Source organism: Betta splendens, chromosome 4, assembly GCF_900634795.4.
Source record: "Betta splendens chromosome 4, fBetSpl5.4, whole genome shotgun sequence".
Taxonomy (NCBI): domain Eukaryota; kingdom Metazoa; phylum Chordata; class Actinopteri; order Anabantiformes; family Osphronemidae; genus Betta; species Betta splendens.
Window position 1 is genome coordinate 7,624,231 of NC_040884.2, and position 6,450 is coordinate 7,630,680.

Consider the following 6,450-nt stretch of genomic DNA (forward strand, 5'->3'; position numbering starts at 1 on the left):
TACTGATTCTCAGGGGTTTGTAGCTTCAGGCCCGGTGGAGGCCATCCGACCCCGGGGTCCTCACAGACCGGCCAATCAATTGGCCGGTCATTTTCATTAAGGCCAGTGCAAATAAGACAAAGAAAAAGAGAGAAGATAGCGTATGACAGCTGCATTGCAGCCCTCAGACCATGAACCTATTTGGTTGCGCGGGGCAACAGTCAGATAATGGATGACGAGGCCTCTTGGAGCCAGCCGTTCCATTAGGTTTTGTTAATGCGGTCAGAGGAGGCTGGCGTGGCTCATCCGCCTTCATATCCACTTTCAGACACACTCAGTCATGCTGGCCGGGGAGTCGACCTCTCTCTCCCTCTCTCTCTCTCTCGCTTTCTAACTGTTAACTTCCTTTTCTGTCTTGCGCTTTACGTCTGCGTTCCTTATTTCTCTGCTCGATCTCTGTCTCTTTGTCTCGGTTTTATCCCCTCTTCTCCCGTTTTTCTTGGGAGGTGTCGAGCCTCGCGTCGCTGTTTTCGATTAGCTGGCGGTTTTCAGACCATATCAACGCGGCCGTTGCACAAGAATAACGTGTACACATTGTCTCTGCCTTCCGACGCCGAGGGGATTTGCGGACAATTCGCACTTTTGCAATGCCCCTGGAAGCTCATGCGTGTTCCTCCAGCGCGTGTTCCTCCAGCGCGTGTTCCTCCAGCGCGTGTTCCTCCAGCGCGGTTCCTCATGCGTGCTCCTCATGCAGGTTGTGTGCATGCATGTCAGTGCAGCAGAGCGGGAACTCCAGGCTTGTGTCATGGCAGAATGTCAGCACAGTGTGAACTGTACATTCAGTGGGTGGGACAGAGAGAAAATCATGAATGAAGCTCTGGGCGTGTGCTGGGCCTATGGAGCAATCGCTGGCCACATGCTGGGAATGTACAGTAAGCGTTACGATGGGAGAGGATATTGTCAAACGCCTTCCTGTCTCCGTCTATTTCTGTCTGGACAGGACTTACAGTAATTACTCAGCTCAGCGTTCAGGTCCCCTTCACCTCTAGTTCATCCTTTCCTCTCACGTCCCCCCTGTCATGTCTTCACCCGCCCGAGCGGCGCGTAACCACGGCCGCCTGCTTCTGCCCCGCTCCCTCTGACCTTCTCCCTCATCCAGGCGCAATCACTCTCTCTCCCCCGGCCGAGCGGGAGGCCGCCACTCTGCCAGCCTAATAAATACAAAAACAAATTGCAGCAGGTTCGAAGTATGCGGCGTGGGCCGGAGCTGTTAATGTAATGAACTTGGCTTCATGGAAATACGAGGCAATTAAACTCCCACAGTGCCTCCCTTGGTGTAGACAGACGGACTGGAGGGATGAGGTGTTGGAGACCCTGACGAGAGAGAGAGAGAGAGAGAGAGAGAGAGAGAGAACCAGCGAAAACAGGCTGCCGAGGGAGAGAATAGAGCCATTTAGCAGGCCCACAGGAGTAGGAAGTGTGCTGTCTGTGATGGAGCTTAAACACCAATTAGTCATGAGGCCGCCCCGTCCAGAGGTCACTGTCCGCCCATCGCTCACCCTCCCGCTGTTTGTTTTGGTTGTTGTCCAGCCTTGATTGGCCTGATTGCTGACTGATTGCCAGCCAGTCTCAGGTTCAGGAGGAGAGAGAGGAGCAGGAATCAAGGCAGCGTTTGGTCTGTTGAAAATCCTCATTTTACATGTTTTAAAGCATTCTACAGGCTGAGAACGGAGGCCGAGGGCCGGGGCTTCCTGGAGGCCTGTAATCAGGCAGTCAGAGGACGGTGCAGCGTGCGTTCTGTAACGGTCGCCACATCCACCGTCCTGCAGCTCTTATGGAGCTTGTTTTGGGGCCCGCTGTGGACCAGGCTCCCCCCGTGGGCCTAGGGGTCCCTCAGCAGAACGGGGATCCAGAGTCAGAATCAAACGCGAGCGCGCTGATCCGCGCCAATCAGGAAGAGTTGATCCCCAGTCTTTGTCCACATCTGGCCTGTAATTGAGCGTGCTGCTGTAGGCGTGACAGAGGCCTGAGCCGCCTCTCTGGGGGTTTGTTGCCCTCCGACCAGCAGAGTCCCACCTAGTGTTCTCTTGCCCTGTACTATCTGCTCCCATAAAGCTCTGCTTCTTCTCTTGTGGACTCATTGTCTGTTATGAATATAAATATCAGCTGGCCTTTGCCAGAGGCACCAGAGAAGGAGGCGGAGGGGGGGCGATTGGAATTCTAGTGACCCTTCAGGAAGTGATCTGGACCGGGGCAGCAGCAGCTGCTTCTGTTTGCACTCGCCCTGAGCTTCGTCTGAAGGGAGGCTTTCAGGCCACATGGCCCACGCTCGCTGGGTGCTTCTCAGCCTTTCGCTCTCGCTGCTCACGTGACATCAGCGCAGGCGCTAACGGACAGCACCTGCGCCGCCGGCGACCACCTCGGCGAGCGGCCGCGTCGGGCTTTGAAGCCGCCAGGAAGCTCCTCCGTCGCTCGGCGCAGAGAGAGCAGAGAGGCAGATCCTCCGGCCGCCGCACAGGAAATGAAGAAAGCGTGAAGAAATGAGTGTGGAAAGAGAGCGTGAAGGTCGATCTGTTGAAGCCAACGCTGATGAGCTGAGCTTCCGGACAGGATGAGTTATTAGACACTTATATACAGTATGTGAAGGCTCGCTGCTACTTTTTCTGACTCTTGTCTTGTCGCTGTTTAAGCAGATGCTCCGAAAATCAAACTTGGGCTTCGAAACAAGTCATGATGTTCTTCACTCTTTGCTACTTTAGCGCCGGTCGTGCGTCATGAGGCCCGAGCTGTATTTGAAAACGCTCATCAGACGGGGACGCGCCGCTCTCCTCACGGCCGAGTCCTGGTCGAGCATGTGTTGAGGACCTGACGGGAGGCGATTCATCATTGTGCGCGGGTGATCCATCAGCGGCGGCGGGCGCTGCTAGAGTCTGGGAGGCTCCGCGCTCGCCCGCCCCGTCCAACACGCGCTTCTGGGCTCGGCCCGTTTAAAGTCCAGGCGTCGAAGCGAGCCAGAACCCGAGCAAAGGCTGCGGGATGTCTGATAATGTCACCAACCACTGACTCCACAGCGTGAGAAAGGAATCTTACAATTACACAGCGTTCCGGCATCAACAGTACAGAAGGAGCCATGATGTAAAAACAGCAGAAGACAAGGTTTAAAAAGCTGGAGCCTCTGGTTTCTGTTTCACGTGTACCTGTGTGCTTCATTATGTGGACACACAGACGAGGGCACGGGAGTTTGCACTGTCTGCTCCTTTGATGCCGGGCGACGGTGTGTCGTCCAGATGTGGATCTCTGGGGATCAACTGCGCTGTGAGCTGCTGGAGAGCCGTCGGGTCCTCGTCCAGACCCTGCGTCCCGCTTCCTGCTGCCTCCTCCCTCTCCAGCATCCCTCATCTACCCTTGTCTTCTTGACTCCTAACGTTTGATACAGTCATCACGCAGCTGTAGTGAACGGCGAGTGGTAGAAGCTGAGGGATTCTCTCGTGTTGTTTCTCTTCAGCGACTGTCTGTCCTCTTCGTTGCCTCCAGATCTGAATTTCATTTGCTGTCCTTCAATAACTCCTTTCTTATGTCTTGGCAGAGACAGCAAATGTATAATTAATATCAGCGCCTTGGTTCCCATCCATGAAACTCCGCTGCAGCATAAAAAGCCGCGTCGGCCGAGTTAAGTATATATAAAAAGGCGTCAGAAAAGGCGGGCGTACGAGCGTCCCGCTAGAGAAGCATGGTCGTCTGTGTGACCTCATGCTGGTGAAGTGTGGGAGAAAACACTAGCACAGAGCCCTGCAGCCAGCATGCATCACGCACAATCCCTCTCCTTAACAGCTTACAGAGAAGTCCCGGGGCTTTAGGGAACACATGTGTCTATTTTGACTTAAAAGTCCTCCACTGTGGTCGGTCTGTATGTGTTGGCCTTTGTTTGTTCCTCTTCCTGCTTATATGCGGCCAACAATGGAGGGGGCAGTTCAAACGGTCACCGGGCGCAACAAAGGGGTACGTGTCCGTGGAACCGGGGGCCGGGTCGGGTCCGGGGTCTGTCTCCGGCCTTGCGAGGGCTCTCACCTGTGCGACGGCATTCGCACTCAGAGGTGTGGAGCAAAACGCTATATAAACACGCCAGAGCCATTGGTCGGGGTCAGTTTTTGTCTGTGGCCGCGCTGCTGCTTCGCTCTGGAAACAGGATGTGGGAAGAGATCTGGGCATCTGCCACACGCCATGAGACCGTGGAGCTTATTTGCATAGAGTGTGTGTGTGTGTGCGTGTGTGTGTGTGTCTGTGCGTGTGTGTGTGTGTCTGTGCGTGTGTGTGTGTGTGTGTGCGTGTGTGTGTGTGTGTGTGTGTGTGTGTGTGTGCGTCTGTGTGTGTTGAACAGTGTGTGCGTGTGTGCATGTGTGTGTGTGTGTGTGTGTGTGTGTGTGCGTCTGTGTGTGTTGAACAGTGTGTGTGTGTGCGTGTGTGTGTGTGTGCGTCTGTGTGTGTGTGTGTGTGTGTGTGTGTGTGTGTGTGTGTGTGTGTGTGTGTGTGTGTGTGTGTGTGTGTGTGTGTGCGTCTGTGTGTGTTGAACAGTGTGTGCGTGTGTGCGTGTGTATGTGTGTGTGCGTCTGTGTGTTGAACAGTTTACTTTAATTTAACTGGGAGCCCACAGATCTGTTGGTGTCAGACTGCATGCGTTCTCATCGGTTCACGCTCCCGTTCACCAGCCGTGGCCTCATTCGCCGCCTTCAGCTCACCCTGAAAACGCTGGCTGTCTGTCATTCTGCCGTCAGCCTCCGCTCGCTTCTTGGCACAGACTGTGGTTCAGGACCAAAATACGAAGACAGTACCATGACACTAGGAATAAATCTTACTGTGAGTTTGTTAGTTTACTTGTTATAAAATTCCAAATTTAAGATTTTGCAAAAATGGCTACAGTGGTTCAGTGGTTTGATGAGACTGGTGTGATTCTACTGTTACTGTTAAGTCCAGTCAGTGACTTTACACTTTAATTATCTTTCATCACTCAATGACAACGACCTGATTCTTCCAGGTCAACGTTTGTGTTTAGTTTATCTGAATCCTCTACATCTCTGTTACCTTTTGAACACTTTCCCTGACGTCTCAGCGCTTGTCTCCTCTTTATTATCCACAGTTGCGCTGCATTATGGCAGAAAAGGAAAACGCTAACCCACACGTTTTGCTGTAAATGTGCGTGAGCTCTAGGGGACGTTCATCTCCCAGATGTTGTTCCAATACAGTGGAGACGAGGAGTTTGAGAGGAATAAAAATACTTTGACGTGTTTTTCATAAAGATTGTTCCTCCTTAATTATTAATAAGTCCCAGATTCAAGTCTGAAATCATCCAAATCCTGCAGCTTTAACAATCTGCACGGACACTAGTAAGTGAACTGTTCAGGGGAAATAAGCTAAACAAGTGTTTTGTTGTTCTCTCAGAAAGTCTAGAAACGTTGACGTCCAGTAGATGAGACTGATAACGGTGCAGCCACTGCTCCTTAGTTTAATAAATGAATGTTTTGTCTGGACATGAAGCACAGAGCGCAGTCGAACCTCAGGCAGCTGTTTGTAATGGCAGCAGACGCGTGGACGTGTTTGGTCGGCGGTGAGTTCGAGGACTCGCTCAGGACGCTCTCTGCTCGGCCTCCTGTCACTCTCTGCTGTCACACATAGAGGCCGAGTCCGAAGCTGCTGCAGTGCGACTGCTGATAAAACACATCAGGTCCATCCGCCCGCTTTGTTGACAGGGGGCTCTTCTGCCGTGATAAATATCCATATGTGGACTTTGGAGACAGGAGTTTAGATAGAACTTTATGAGTGTTCAGCCTAATTGACAGCTGCTGGTTAAAAATGTCAGTTCGTTTAATTCGCTCTCATTACACGACGACGTGCATCTCACTGTGTTGTTTCCAGCCCATTGTTGACTACAGTGCACGTACACATGCGCTGCGGCGGGACAGCACACCATTAGTTCAGGTAAAGAGTCGAGACAGTCACAAAGAAAAACAGAGACACAATCGATGTCTTTCAGCGTCCAGAAATGTGATCCAGCGCCTGGACTCCTTCAAAGTAGCACAGCACCTCCACGGAAGGAGCGAAAAGAGAGACGGTGTCCCTTTAAGGGATAACGCGAAGAGGAAGAAAGAAAAGCTGCACAGAAGGAAGGAGAGGCGTGTGTGTGTGTGTGTGTGTGTGTGTGTGTGTGTGTGTGTGTGTGTACGTGGACATGTCAGACTGAAAAGAGAGAGAGAGAAAGAGAAAGGAGAGATAGGGAGAAAGAGTCAAAAAGGCAGAGACACAACATTGCATTAGGCACTAAGAGCCATTCCTCGCTCGCTAAAGGCTAATGCAATTGCCACAATAAGAATGTCTCAGCGGAGGCTGTAAAATAAACTAGAGAGGGGAGTGAAAGAAGAGAGGCAAGGAGGGAGGGAAGAATAGAGGGAGGGCTGGAGAGAGCGGGGAGGGAGGAAG